This window comes from Haliotis rubra, unplaced genomic scaffold (genome assembly GCF_003918875.1).
Source record: "Haliotis rubra isolate DU_JTF1 unplaced genomic scaffold, ASM391887v1 Scf756, whole genome shotgun sequence".
NCBI classification, from domain to species: Eukaryota; Metazoa; Mollusca; class Gastropoda; order Lepetellida; family Haliotidae; genus Haliotis; species Haliotis rubra.
In genome coordinates, this window is record NW_025767475.1 from 279,375 (window position 1) to 296,112 (window position 16,738).

Here is a 16,738-nt window from a genome sequence, read left to right on the forward strand (position 1 = left end):
TGGCAAGCTCGATTGTATCTCTTTTACCCAAGCAGTTTTGTAATGTCGACACCAACTGCTGCCTCTGCTGTCAATTGTCATAAAGGAACCGTTAACTATCGGGAAAAATGCAATAGTATCCTTATTCACAACCGTGTGATAGAGTTTACTGTAAATGTACGTTACACAAGTAGTAGAGAATACGCAACACAATATGTGATGACCTAACACAAGGGTGTAACGAATTCGAAACGTCCTCATTTGGTGAGCCGAACCCATCTCCTCGGCAAGACGAGCCCAGGCACCACCTTACAACCAAAAAGCGAGAAAGGTCTTACCTGGACCATCCTCTGGACTGTACTCCACAAACGGTGGATATGTCACATTACTGTCCTCTCCTCCGTACTCCTCCACGTAATACTCTACACTCTGTGTGTTCTGTGTGTGTCGGTCATGTTGCTCTACCGCCTTGCTCGGGAGCATATCCTTCTTGCGTTTTCTTATCGCGTCTGCTACCTTCCTATAACCGTCGCCATATATGTTTGCTTGTTCTAAGCCATCGACATTCTGAAAACCCCTTTTAACATCACCTTGTATGTGACTTCCGTCCAATTCAGCATATTTGCTAAAGACTTCAACGATATCACTTTGTGGATTAGACGATTTTTCTTTGAATTGAACAATCATCTGCATCAAAAAGAACATGCAGGAAACTTTGAGGATGTTACGCGTTGAACGTCTCATCCTTTATTTGCAGAGTTACAGCTATGACATTACCACACACATCACAGTATCCCCCCAAGTTCCCCGTACACAGTGATGTGGTAGTGCCCTTCGGAAGCTGGGACAGATGGACGTCTGTTGATTTATAGATTCGTGTTGAGTCGAGTACATTTAATGTTATCACGTTATTGATGTTTTCCGGTGACATGTGGTAAAGTATATTTTTTACTTCAAACAGAAGCCCCCATTAAAGCAGCTACAGGTATACTGATTATATATTGATGCTACTTGCAGTATCGACCACCGGGTATCATATCCAATATTAGTTCATATAGTGTGAGGTTAGTTAGTTAGTTATGTGAAGGTTGACACATGTCATCGGTTCCCAATTGAGCAGATCGATGTTCATGATGTTGATCACTGGATTCTCTGGTCCAGACTCGATTATTTACAGACCGCCGCCATATAGCTGGAATATTGCTGAATGCGGCGTAAAACTTACTCACTCACTCACTAGTTATGTGAAACACGTTGCCAACGTGTCACCGACCTGCTATCAGAGGACTGTAACAAATATGTTATCAACTGACTGTCTCCGATCTGATATCAGAGGAAGGTCACAAACATGTTATCAACTGACTGTCATGAGCTGACATTCACTGACCTGGTATTAAAGGACGGTCACAAACATTTTAGCAACAGATTGTCATGGAACTGACTGAGTTTGGTTTTACGCCGCTTTTAGCAATATTCCAGAAACATCACGGCGGGGGACACCAGAAATTGGCTTCACACATTGTGCCCATGTGGGGATTCGAAGCCGGGTCTTCGGCGTGACGAGCCAACGCTTTAACCACAAGGCTACCCCACCGCCCCTGATATTAGAGAATTGTTGCAAGCTGACTGTCATCAGCCGGGTATTGCTGGGCTGTCAAAACATGTTAATAACTGACTGCCATGAACATGCCTTCAGTTTGCTGTCAACTTGTTTGATTGATCGGGATTGAAATGACAAACATAAGAAACACACCAACATTGTTATCAACTGTCACGAAGCTGTTTGCAGCAGTCAGTAAAGCGTGTGTTATCAACTATCTCTATTTTTGTGACTTAACAAAAAAAACATGCTGCATAAATGTTTGTTGTTAATGTAAATGATAGTGAGGTTAATAGTTTTGTTAATTTTTATCATATTACTTTTAATTAGTTTAGCACCCTGCACACGTTGTGTAATATGTTTGACAATGATGTGTTGTGCCAGAACTCGCACACGCGTTATCTCGTCTCCACCTACGCACATATTGATCTGTCTTGAGCTTAAGGTCATGTTGAACATTAATGCACTTACATACTGAGTGTGAGCGTGCCTGCACGTACCAGCACTGAAATATGCCCATTGTATCGTGCTACCCCAATGTCCCAGTATTAAAGTGGATACCACACTCTGACATAGTATTTCTATACTAATCAAGATCTATACTGGTCCTGTTATATTCCCAGTTGATGGGCGCCAGGCAGGGTGAAAACAAGCAACTTATCTAAACGTCGTTCGGTATGACGTGTCTGGGGAAGGTAACACAGGTATGTCACCCCCGTGAACCACATATGTTTGCGTGCAAGACATTGGGTGACAAAGGTGACATCCTGCCCATTTTGGTTGCTACCGACAGATAAGAACACCTGGTGTCATTACTTATTTGCAGTTGTCCATTCATATGCTTTACTCATGTCTTACACAAAACAGAATTTGGGCCATTATCATCGAAACGTTCGTAGACCTAAGATTTCTTAACTTTGATCGTAGACAATGTGTTAAGAATGGGCTTAAGAAGTTCGTAGGGCTACGAACGTTTTTGTAATAGCTAGCCTGTTTCGGAGGATAGTTAAGACTGAGTATTTGCACTGACGTTACGTATTCTCTTTCTACCTGGTGTTTTTTGTGTTTTTGGTTGTTTGCTGTACCCGTCAGTCAGTTAATAGTATTGTAGGCCTAGTGGAAAACCAGAGTACATAGGGTGTGAAGTATGAAGCGTAAGAATTACGAAGGGGCAGTATTTCCCAAATTTAGAAAATAATCATATCATACGAAGCCCATATGACCAACGTTTGCGAGTTTATGGAATAAAAGAGCACTTGCGAGACTATGAACAAATATGACAAAGGTCTGTAAATATGGCCATAGTTTCCAAATATTTCTAACTTTTGAAACAATTGTAATTTTGTTCATTAATGACACATCTTCCAATACCCTTGAAATCGTGTATGGCCAGATTTAGATTTATCCTCGGCTTTATATCATACTCTCCTAAATGCTCGATCATAGCTAAGTGGATCATTACTATGTCATGAGAGTAATGCTTTGTTAATTAAGATGTCACATTGATTATCATTTCATTATTATGGGCCACAAAAGTTTAAAGCGATGAGTCTCAACTGCCGTCAACAATCTTACATCTTACAATCTTACAATCAGTACATCGACAAGAATCAAGACAAAGGTAACTATAGACATTTAGATAATATTTTAGATTTGAGACACAATAGTATTGTATTAGAAATATATTCATTGTGACCTTGCTCATTGTTTATTCAATATATTATTGAATGTAATAGACTTGTCTGTGTTCTATTTTGCTGGTTTAAAGGAGACTCGCAAATCGTTTGTCAGTTTCTGAACCTGAACAACTGTTTTATCAGTAATTATAATTTATTTCAATGGTTCGATATTATGACTGCATCATATTACCAGTCATGGTCTCTAGCGTGCAGCATCCAAACCAGTGACAGAATGAGTTAATAATAAGTTGTAACATATGGCGTGGATATCCACTTTTCACATAATTCACAGTTGAAGAGTTTGGTGCGAAAGTGGACCAACCATCAAAAGAAAGTTTTCGATAAAACGACATTTTGCGTTTTAATTCAAAATCACTCGCAACAAATTTTAAACTGTATACACGATATTGTAATGATCTCATCAAACATCATCCCGTCCCAGACAAGACTGATTCTGATTATATATAGCGCTAGCACTGGCGTTCCATTTGGACACTCCATTGATACAAAGCATTATCATCTCTTCCGTGAGTGGAATAAATAATCTTATGAGTTTAATGATTATTGCTTTTTTATGATGTTAAAACACAATGGTTCCCACAAATATTACATCAAATCAAGAATAATAACTTTGTCCATATATATAATATTTATTATCTTTGACAACACATACAACATGTCACTCTGACATACTTATAATATAATTTGAACACAATGAAGCACCTGACATGTCAAATATTGGCTAACCAATCTCATTAGTTTACTATACTCAAAGTACTGAAGTGGCAATCTAGACTCCCGATTTCAGTGAACGCCATACGACACTGCCTAACATTCGAGGCCTTACCACAAGCTTTAAGGTTGGGCATATACAGCACGTTCCTCATCTGACGCATCAGTAACAAGATGATTATAGAAAAGTGTAAATCCACAGCCTAATCTTCAGTCGCTGCGATACAAATCCGATCACAGCAGCACCTAAGCACTTTGGCCACATCACAATATATGTAAATCAGTATACGTTCGCACATACTTGAACAATGCAAAAACATTCACAAAACGCATCACACCAATGCATTCAAGACACGAAGTCCCGTTATGTATTACGTGTTATAAAGCTGAAACTTGGATTTCTCAAACATCCATCTTTGATTCATAGAACTGTCGCAAGTTTTCACAAGAAGCGTTGAATTTCCTCCAGCTGTCAAACATTTGTCTGATTTGCGTAGACAAAGGGCTTTATGCTGAAGATAAACATAACACATTTCAATCAAAAGCAATGAAGTAGGTCATTAGTATGGACCAATCACATCGAAAATGTATGTCTGCAGGCTAAGCAAGTTTTATTTGGTATTTTTAGATCACTGTCAATGTTTAAGCCATTACCTTTTCACTTGTTCTTTAAGATTTTCGACACCAAAGTTTGTCCATCTTTATTATACGGTGCAGAAATATGGGGACTGAATCTTGTTAACGAAATAGAAGTTATACATGTAGCAGCTTGTAAACGATTTCTAGGAATTAAATCCTCTGTTTCAGCGCATGTTGTGCGAGGCGAATGTGGAAGATATCCATTGTATATTTATACCATCAAAAGGTCTATCAAATATTGGTGTAAAATATTGAAAATGTCAAATGAGCGATATGTAAAGAAATGTTATAACATGCTTGTATAAATGGAAAGTAATGGTTGCAGGAGCTGGGCATCTAGGATAAAGCATACATTAGAAATCTATGGATTTGGATTTGTTTGGCAAGAACAGATGGTTCGAAGTGAAACGCTATTTTTAAATAAATTTCTTGGTAGACTTAAAGTTTCGTATCAACAGGACTGGCATTCTGCACTAATAAAAGGCACAAAACATTTGAATACACGTTGTTTAAACGTATGTTCGGTATTGAATCTTATATCTTCATAGTCAGCTATTTTAAACATAGACGTGCTCTTGCTCAGTTTAGATCAGTGTCTCATAAACTACGAATAGAAACTGGCAGGTACCGGTATATTGGTGAGGCTAGAAATGACAGATTATGTAATATCTGTAAATTGCCATATATAGAAGATGAATATCACTTCTTACTTATTTGTAATAAATATCAAGTATTACGGCGACTGTATATACCTTTACACTTTTATGAATATCCAACAATACATAAATTTAATACGCTTCTGCAATCATCAAATGCAAGCATCTTACAACATTTATCTGCATATATATATCAAGCTATGTTACTGAGACAGTCCTCATTATAACATATTTTCTCACTCTGTAATTCTCAAAGTGTAACCTGGGCCTATGGCCTATATTACTTTTCTGAAATAAACCACCATTATAAGCATTAACTAACTGTCAGTTCTGCAGTTCTGCGAGTACTGCACATGAAGGATCATAAATATGTATAAAACAGCACAATGCAGCCTTTGCACAAGATAGAAATGAACGGCTTCGTCCTCCAAACATGGTATATGTACAGTTCATTCTAAATGATCATCCGAAACGGACTTCCTCTCACATTGGACCAGTGAAGATCGGGATTAGAATTGACATTCAACACCTCTTGCTCGTTACAAGCGGCAAATAACGGGATCGGGGGATTGGGCCTCACAGTTGATTGGGCCTCAAGATTGATGCTCATGCTATGGAGCGTCTGGTCCAGATTAAATTATTTACAGACTGCTGCAATGTTGCTGTGTGCGGCGTTAAACAACAAAGACCAAAACCAACAAAAACCACCTCCCACCTTAGGAGAGTGGCTAAAGCGTTCCCTCGTCGAGCCAAAGACGTGGATCCGATTCCCAACATGGCTACAGTGTGTGAAGCCCATTTCTGGTCTCCCGCACCTTGATATAGCTGGAATATTGGTAAAAGCGGCGTGAAAGCCACTCACTACTCCCACACTAACCTGACACTATGTGATATGCCCGACATCAATCCCACGCACTCACTCACTCACTATTCATGCTGGCGTTCCTGACTCAATTTGAAATCCAGAAGTCAATACGCGAGCACGGCTAAACGAAAACACATCAAATGTAATAAGAACTGTAAAACAAAAGTCACGCTGTTCTATATTGTGATTGTTTGAAAAACATGATCGATTGAATGATATTCGAATCCCGGAAATTGCAATCTTCTGCGTATTAATAAGTATATACATACTACGCACCAGTGTACTGTTGCGTCGTCAAAAGTGGTGACGTAAATTCGGAATGACGTCACATATTAGCAGTTCCAGATGCTACCGTGGGAGAAGGCTGTACCCGTACTAGATGTCAATGAGTGCAGATACACAGACGCGTGTGGACCTTTTGGTTTACTTTTGTGTTTACAATATCGATAAACACCATGTGTTGATGTGTATCTCCTAATTTTCCGATGGTGTTATTAAGGGTTTTTTAACACCGTCGGTTCCAATGAATTTCCTTGCTTCACTACTCAATAACACCCGGAAATTGGCCAACACAAGATGTGTATCTCCTAATTTGAACTCACGATGACTTTATTCTGAACCATGAAGGGGTTGATAACGACTCTCCTACCCGACTCAATATCAGGGGGTTGAATGGATTTAGCTTTACGCCGCTTTTAGCAATATTCCAGCAATATCACGATGGAGAACACAAGAAATGGGCTTAACACATTGTGCCCACGTGGGGAATCAAACCCGGGTCTTCGGTGTGGCGACCGAACGCTTAAACCACTAGGCTACACAACGCCCCCATGAACACAGCTAAAGACACCCTCACCCAACACAGTATCAAGTATATTCTGACCTCTGTGTACGTCCAGTGAAGCAGGTCTTCCACGTTACAGCGGTAGTCAGCAATCTGCCCTCTCCTCACACACAGGTGTGTACTTGTGTGACCCTCTAACACCCCACCAGGGTACAACTTCCAATACTGAAACAAATACAAACCGCGTCACCTCTCACATGGAACCTGGTATGGATTGTTTGATTTTGACGTCACACTCAGCAACATGCTCGCTATATAACGGCGTTCGGAAAATACTCGTCTTTGAACCAGACAATCAAGTGTTTGATATCATTAGCATTGATAATACAATAGGAATACAATGACATACATGAACCAAGTAAGTGAGCCATACCACACCACCCCGTTAATCGCCCATTACGATACACATGGGCTGTTATTGATTTTAACCCGGATCATCACAAATTATAATTAGTATAGGTTGGTTTAGCATGTTTACCAAAAATATTTTATATTGTCTTCAACTAATTTAATAGTTTCTTCAGCGGGCTACATGCATGTTATGAGAAATATTGTAAAATATAAGCTACATCTGGTTGATAGTTTGTCGTTGTGAACCGATCATTGAACCGTTTCCTTTAATCTCAATCACTGGTTGTATCCTCCAGACTGGAGTTTTCACTGGCCATTGTCATGTTGCCTGATTATTTTCTTGTGTTGTGCTGAATATGAGAAACGAATGTAAATACAGTTATCTGCATTACAGTTTCCTTGTGTTTACTTTGTACGAATGCAGAAATTCAGCATAAATAAATAAACAGCTATATTTCCTAATAGTTGCATCGCATCAACAGCAGATAAATATAATCCCCCGGCCAAGCCAGAGAATAACCGCTCTCAACTATATCCCAAAACAGATTCCGTTGTTCGTGAAAGGCAAAGACCGGTGAATATTGAATAAAAGGATCACTGAACTCATGAAGACCCAGGTCTTCAGGAAACCCATGCTGGTCGTTATCTGGAGGTGACTAACGAGGTCGAGTGGTCAGGCTCGCTGATTTTTGTTGACACATGTCATCGTATCCCAATCGCAAAGATTGATGCTCATGCTGTTGATCACTGAATTGCCTGGTCCAGACGATTATTTACAGACTGCCGAGATATATCTGGAATATATTGTATGGCGTTAAACAACAAACAAATGATGACGCGTTAATGTGTCGCCCAACAGGTTACACGCAGTCCACTCGCAAAGTTTGCATGTTGAATAAAGTCAGGTAAAGAGACAGGTGACCAACAGTCCGACGGGCACTTACCTGTCTAAAGTCATAGTCAAGGCAAGGACGGAGACATGTAACGCTTTCCCTCGTTGCACTCACACAGAGACTTGGGTGGGCAACACTTTTAATCTGTTGGACAGAAAGTCGTAGTTCACTTGTCACTGTAACTATTTACGCAGTAATCATCAGCCTTTATTACAGATGCCGTAGAAGATGATGTTTTCATCATTGGTCTAAATTTCACGTGCTTAAATACTGAGGGACGCTTATTAGCGCGGATAATGTCAGCCACTACCAACCAAATGGTGAGTTATAAGTATGTACAAATCACCACACGTTCCATGTCATTTACACACAATGCATATACCGAACATTACATGAGCTGAGCTGTTATCTTTGGCTACCAAGAAATCCGACATTCCTTATAAGCGTAGAAATATCGGTCCATTTCAGTTGTAATTCAATCAGTAGTAGAATGTGTCAAAGTCTAACCTGTCCTGCATTCAAGACCTTAGTGATGGGGCACTCTGGGTACACATGTTCTATATACCAGCGGAAGTTGTGACAATGAAGACTTTCCCGTAACTTCTTCCGGTCAGTAATGTCACCAAAGTTTACCTGCAAGTGAGTCATGTATTTGTTTTCTGATTTAATATTTTTTGGCCCTTTTAGTCTTGAGCTAAACGAAATTGCAAAACATATTTTACGATGTATCTTATTCCATTTATATGTCACCAAGTATCTTCGACAGTACCTTCTTGCTATTAAACTGTTCAGGCGCGTAGCAAGTCAATTGTTTTCGTGTAAGCCGTGTAGCAAAGCTTTATATTTTGACGATACTGAGGGCTAGCCCTACCGTTTTAGCAACAATCTTGTGTAAGCCCGGGCTTTTTATATAATGGTAACTACGCCCCTGCTGTTACATTACTGTCAAGTTTGTTATGACATTCAAGTCATTCTACAGCTGCCAGACTGCTACCAGCTTGCGTTCATTTTCTACATGATAACCCGGATCTTCACGGGTTGTATTGTAAGGAGATTCCGACACAGAAGCGTTGTAATAATAATGTTCTTTCGATCTGGGGGATATTCGTCGAACATTTTAAAAGCCAAGATATATCATGTGTATGCTCTTACCGGGAACAAGTGATTCGCCTCATAGTACAGGTACTTGTACTCGTCAAGCCAGACTTCTGCCACCCTTACACTGTTAGTCAAAGCAGGGTTGCCACCCATCTTCCACTTTACGGGATTCACCAAGCGAAATACGTGACCCACGTGAGAACAAGGAAGTGTTTCCAAAGTTCCATTGCACATCCATATCTGAAAACCCATTCATCATTGACTGAGCTTGTTTTGCTTTTAGAGGAACAATTTATGTAGGATCTGAAGTGTTGCATATCCATTATACTGTCTTCTGTAGACGAATACAGATGCCATGTCAACTAGCAGTTTCCAATACAGTTCTTGGTATCCTATTTAAACTTGTAAATGTTAAAAGAGCAGAACATTGTGCATCAAAGGCGTTCGCTTACATAGTCCAAATAGCTTCTAGAAAATGTAAATCTATACTACTTTACTCCGAGACTGTTGTAGAAGATTAGCCATGTGCCTTTAACAAGGAAAGGAAGATTGAGGAAGGAGAAAGAAAGAATCTAAACGCAACAATGTGGAAACAAACAAACAGTATATTTTAGGTGCGCCTCACTCTACTGCCATAAAAGATTGACAGCCTGAATTACAACTGAAACCTCTAAACGTTGCTCTGGATATGTTTAACGGATTACATATAACTTAAAAAATTCTCCAGTAAACTCATGAACAAAGTATTACCTCCGATTCCACAACAGAAACAGTAGATTGACAGTATTCAGACATCTGACACTGTTATTGATCATATTTGAATAATGCCCAACCGTTTCTGGTATTGAAGTATGCCATAGGTTTATCCATATACATGGTCCTATATATCTATCCCTCGAAGTTACTTCCCTCATTATTCATGACGATAATTACAAAGTGCACAATTACGATACTGGTTAGGGTCACACAACATGTACCCATGTAATTCATGGTAATTCCAGATCTTTTGGCTATGGCCAGAATATCGTTCGATATAGCGTACTTTGAAAGACAGCTCCAAGTTCTCTGCACCCCAATAAAAGAGGCCAGGATCATACGTTCCCAGGGTTGTAAACCACTGTTTGTCAATAGCAAACAATCCACCAGGCATTGTAGGCGATCTGTGAAACAAAGAAATTATGATTTTTACAAGCCAGCATAAACAAAACAACATGTGATTGATTTTTTTCGGGGTACTATCAATCCTTTCCCAACGACTATGTTACTGTCTGTAAACACGTAATTACATGTATCAGTTTATAAACCATTTGAGAAAAGTACCTGTTCTTTACACGAATTGATGCAAATGATATGTTATTATTATTGTGCACAATAACACAGTGTTTAATCATTCCCTGGTCAATACTGTATCATAACTCCAAAACGCATGTCTAGGTTCCACTACACTAAATCAGAATCATATGCTCCCTGAGCGAGTAGCGTATGCAAACATGTGAAGAGATTGAGGCTTGTGACAGCTGTGAATTGATGAAAATGTGTAAGATGTTTATGTTTTCTAAAAGCACAAACATCCAGTAATTAAACCTAACACAATTTTAAGTATTTTTAGTGCCGTCATTTTTATCACCATGACTTAGCTTAATGTGTGTTACTATAGAAGTCTATGGAGAACATTTGGTACTATGTAACCTGTATAGAGTGACACTGACAAAACCATGTCCGAAAATATTGACAAATGTCATATCTGGTAATATTGGCAAAGCTCATGCCCGAAATACTGATAAACCACCGCAGACAGTACAACACGTCCAGAGATAAGGGAGGGGTAACACCTCGATTAACAGTGTCCATATTGAGTGGGGCCACCCTTTTCGTTGACACAGTCGAGCAGATATCTTAAGTCATTAAGGCCGAGAGCCGCATATATAGGGCAAATTAATCAGCTCCTCGCAGCGTGTGACGTGTTTATGGGGCAGGTAATTGGCAGTTTCTCACAGCAAGAGCCACATATAGTCGTCAACAGAAAGCACCTATTATTCAGCGAGAGACGCACATGTGTGTCGTACTTTTAAAAATCGCAGTGTACCTATCATTTCAACCCATTTAGTAGTACTGAACAAATATTAGATTTTCTTACGAGAGATGCTACCTTTAGTGTCAATCAGAAGAAGTATTTAAAGTGTTTTGATAGCAATTGCTAATCACTATCGTAGGCTTATACAGCGTTTGGCAAATGAACGCATGTCGGCGAGAAAGGGGATTTTAATGTTTTTACAGAGGTAAGTGTCTGGTACTCTTCATTGGGAACGGATACTAAAATGCTTCTTATGCACATTGAATGAATTAGATGTAATGGTTTAGAGGTTACTGAAGATTATATTTTCTTCAACTTCCTAATAAATAAAGGAAAACCAAGTTCCATGGATAATAAATAGAAAACAATATACAACATTTCAAGGACATACAAAGTATTCAAACACAATAGCATAGATTGAATTTACGTTGTAGGTATTATTACGTTGTCATGTTTCATATAATTAAACATAATGTACAAACACAAATAATTATACATCCAACTGACTGACTGAGTTTAGTTTTACGCCGCTTTTAGCAATATTCCAGCAACATCACGGCGGGGGACACCAGAAATGGGCTTCACACATTGGACCCATGTGGGGATCCGAACCCGGGTCTTCGGCGTGACGAGCCAACGCTTTAACCACTAGGCTACCCCACCGCCCCCTTATACATCCAAGCTCGAATAGATTAGACATAACTAAAGTTTCTAATTTAAAGCTTACTGAAATGTAACTAGTTATTTCCGTAATATATATTTGATAATGTTACCTAATCAAATATAAAGTGATAAGTCGCGCCTTTGCTTCGAATATATATACATGTCAGTGTTATTACAGGAATGAATCTTTTACTACGTTTATTACAAAACACAGTAAGTTGGTAATTCAAAACATTGTCACACATGGACAGAAGTAATATCATAAGTTATTACATGTAAGCCATACAAAGGTATTTCAAGCATTTTTGTTCAAGCTGTTGAAAGTTTCATGTTGATTTGAATTGTCAGTTCTCTTTGCTATTTACATGAGCATTGTGTAAAACATTTGTATTTGATCTCTGCAATTATCAAATCGGGTGTAATTATCACGTGTATCAATGAATTCAGTCTCTATTGATCCATCGTCAATAAAAGCTGGATAGTACAGTCAGCTCTCGTTAATCCGACACTCATTAATCCGACAATCACGTTAATCCGACCAAAAATTAGGGAACCATTTAAAACAGTGATAATTACTCTCGTTATTCCGACACACCAATCTAGCAACTGATTATTGTAAATACTTTTTAAAAACATTCGTTAATCCGACAATCAACACAGCTGAGCAGAAGTTTGATGTGAAGATTGGACGATCAACCGTATCTGACCTCCTGAAGCAGTTAAGCTGGTTCCCGGCTCCCTTTGTATATCAGTTACGGTATCGATACACATGCGTATAATCAGATTACAGTAATGAGATAATTGAACACATCTTTAGACCTTGAAATAACAGCCTCCCGTAGAATGCATATGTAGTTACGTCCTTGTTGAAAGGTTCGTCCCGTGACAAGTGCAAAATAAACAGATGCGACATCATTGGACAACCAGCTTTATGGAGTCACGCCCCTCTTTGTAATGTTTACGTGTACATGTACATCTGTAATCTTATGAACCTTGTTTACATTCAATATTTATATAGGCACGCCCATCTTCATAAATATTTGGGGGATTCAACTGCAAGTTTATACATTATAATAATTCAGTGTCGTGTCACTTTTTGATTTCAATAATACGTGTACTTTAATTTGGAAATTCACTCGTATCAAGGTGAAGATTATATATACATGTACAGCAAACCATTATGTTTTATGTACTAGTTGTGTGCGTAAAATGTATATGGAAATATATGCTATCTCTACTCAATGGTTGGATTTCAATCACTTTGTTTTACTTATCGAAAAACAATAAAATGTGTTTTCGATCTCTGAAATCTATCTACTCCTATTTGTCTTATGTGTATATTTCATAGGTCGTTGCGATTATGTATGCTTACAATACACAAACTGTTACATGATAGCTTGCAAATGAGTTGTTAAAGCCGAAACCCAGCATATTGACTGGTCAACGGTATAGCCAATAATTAATCTCTATCCAGCTGTTGAGTGACCAAACGTGGTCTTCAGAAGTTTCGCCCACGCCCCATCACCTGTCCCTTCCTCTGTGACAGGTATCTCATGATACGATTGGTCATAGACAACAAATGATCAGCCACTATAATGAATAATTGAGATACGGCACGTTCTCTTGGGGAAATTTGATGATGCCCTATCATTGTTTTATGTCTATACAAGGAATCTGTATTATACAATGTGTATTTGTATGTTCGTATGATAACGTGTGTTTTTGTATTAAATCTAGATTAAACAAAGTTATGAATGTTCTCTATGTAAGTCACAAACTAGCGTAATAGTACTTTCCTTGAAATATTCAGTATACACTAGAAATCTATCGGCAAAAAAGCTAATATTGTAGAAGATAATTAAGCATGTATGTCATTGTCATAGATGTTTTGTAAAATTAAACCTCACACAATGATATGAGAGAACGAATTTGTTTATGTATGTCTCATCTCTTACATACAAAGAATACATACATATGTTGATAAAATATACATGTACAAGCCGCCAAAGGTTTACAAGAGAAACTTGCAATAAAATTACATAAAACGTTGCAACACATATGTACCACATATGTACCACACCTGCTTTCTTTTAACTTGTATCTTTACGACACAATTAAACAACCAGAGCTTGTTTGTACGACTAGACAGTTTCCTGTCATTCCCGAAACCTGCAAGGGAAATCAGGTGTGAATAGCACTAATTAGCTCGCAACAGCGAGCAGGGCAATCGGCGAGGGGTTCCAGGTGTTGAGTAGTGAAGTGTCTCTCGGGCTTAATGAGATTTAATGAACATTTACTGAAAGAAGCAATATTTAATATTCATTTTTTTTTCTTTGCTTAATTAAGCATGTTGCTTTCTCTGTTAGTATAAATTGACTTTGTACAAAACTTGCCTGATAGGATCAGTAGGTGTCTTCAGTTGACTCTTCCTGTCATTTTCGACATACCCCCACTTGAACATGAATCTCCACGAAAATACTCCTAAGCGGTTGGTTGTATTCATGATACCCGTATAAAAGGTTTCGTGACCAATCTGGTCTACCATTGGAAAAGGCACAATTTTGGGATTCTGTCGAATGCGATCAAGTAGTGGTTCTAACCAACCTAAAATAGAGATATAGACACCTAGGTTCAAGATAGCAGGGTTCCGCTATACAACGCTGATTCTGCAAACATAAGTATCATTTAAGAAAAACACTAGAACATATATAATAATAATTTGAATAAGAACAAAAGAAGATTGTTCGCTTGATATGATGGATTTGCTAATGTATGCATTTTTAAAACAAAAAACTATTCGTATTTATGATGCTATTCCTTACCTTCATTCAATTTGAACACTTTTATTAATACAAGGTGGCACTGTATTATTGCCAATTATTGTTACCATTATTGGTACTCACAGCTATCTATGCCCACCATTATCTCAGATATTTGTAAACACAAAGTTAACAAATCGTTAAGTTGATGATATCGATCTGATCCATGATGTATGATTTCGAGCTTAATTTACATTCTGAAACTCAAGTATTGCAGTAATCTTACATCGAAGGAATTGACTATGACTCGTGTAGGATCTTGGAACAGGCGATTGTAATCGTCTGAAATCGATTACCGCTGAGGTTCTTCGTTTGTGCACCCAGATGTATTTAATGCCTTGTGAACTAAATATGTTTAACCTAGTTTCCATTTTAAGTTAAACTGGTATATGCAACTCGGATGGGGGTGGTTCTGTTGTTCAGGTCAATGCATTCTCTGTTCAGAGGTACGTCCTTGGCATATTTTAAACATTTCAATGTGACTGGAATGTTTCTAGGATTGTCAACAATTTGTCTGTGCTCGCAGCTCTTCACAGTGGGATGAAGGTTTCACATTGTGGTTCATCCTCCAGAGTGCTGAAACGGCGGGACTTAACGGGAATACATCCCTAGACACGTGAAACCGTACTAGCTATGTCACAACTATCATATCAATACATTGGTATTCGCTTACCATATTCCATTGTGTTGAACAAATAAATGTCATACTCTAACAAATTATGGCATGTCCTTGTACCTAGCGCATTATTATCCAGCTATTACCTATTTGATCATATTTCACCTTGTCCAACATATGTCCCACTATTGAAAAACATATTTACCTGGGTAACATTCAATATGAGAATCCAGAAACACCAGTGTCGGACCAGCAGCCACTTCACATCCGGTCAGCCTCGCTCTGATTAGACCCTGATGCTTCCGGTGTCTGACAATCTTCACCTTGTCCAACTTTGACATGTACTTTTTCAAAGGTGCCTTAAGGTGGTCTGCAAGTGGGATATAGGGCAGACATCGTTATCGGCAGTGTTTTAAACATTCTGCTATCTGAGATGTGTAAAAACTGAATCACAGACATACCAATATCGTTTTGTTTTGTTGCAACGGGCGACAACATAAAACTTGACATACTGTATCACTATTCTTGAAACTGATATGCTACACGAGCAACTAGCCTGAAACACAGGAAAAGTAAAACATATTTCTTTGTTCAGAATAGACTTCAAGGGACCGCAAAATATATTGAATACCAAAACAATCAAACCATGTTTATAAAATAGAACTTAAAAAAGCCCTAACACCAAGAAAAGGGAGGAAAATACGAAAATGTAACGAAAATTCATTGGTGATGCTTGTTCATTGTAAGACAATTGCAAACCAGGGAATAACAGGTGTACCCTACACATTTAACATCTAGCATGTATCATGCTGATCGTCTGTACATTCTGTACCTTGCGTGGAGGCATCATCAACGAGAACTATCTCCCTTATGAGATGTTCAGGGGAGCGGTCAAGGACACTGTGGACGGATCTGAGGAGAGTGGACCAAGCCTCGTTATGGAAACATATGATGACACTAGCTGTAGGGAGATCTGTCGGGTACACACGTGACTTGCATCTGTGAAGTGTAAACAATAGTCAAGTGGTAATGTATTCGACACCAAACCGTTTAATATACACAACGTCGACGCTAGAACTGGCCTGTCTCCAGTATCCAAAGAACAACTTCCCACTGGACGTGAGAAGCAACCTTGCAGTGAAAACGTATCAATGAGTATGGTCCAAACTCAATGGATAATAACACATATGAGGTGTCTAAAGTTGTGTTCAAATACATTTAAGATATTGC

At 38.6% G+C, this 16,738-nt stretch overlaps 2 protein-coding genes and 2 long non-coding RNA genes across 4 annotated transcripts in view; 1 reads left to right on the top strand and 3 right to left on the bottom strand.

Annotated features, from left to right (window-relative positions):
- LOC124260225 (polypeptide N-acetylgalactosaminyltransferase 5-like) overlaps positions 1-16,738 on the bottom strand; it is a 142,881-nt gene that overhangs the window by 60,515 nt on the left and 65,628 nt on the right. The gene's annotated exons all lie outside the window — the stretch shown is intronic.
- Positions 1-16,738, bottom strand: part of LOC124260223 (polypeptide N-acetylgalactosaminyltransferase 1-like) — an 86,910-nt gene that overhangs the window by 26,592 nt on the left and 43,580 nt on the right. The window lies entirely within an intron of this gene.
- Positions 3,330-5,124, top strand: LOC124260229. The gene is made up of 2 exons (XR_006894029.1): positions 3,330-3,420; positions 4,911-5,124. It is a non-coding gene; the product is annotated as an uncharacterized LOC124260229 (long non-coding RNA).
- Positions 3,812-7,156, bottom strand: LOC124260228. Its single transcript, XR_006894028.1, has 2 exons — positions 7,034-7,156; positions 3,812-4,502 (listed from the first exon to the last, which is right to left on the bottom strand). It is a non-coding gene; the product is annotated as an uncharacterized LOC124260228 (long non-coding RNA).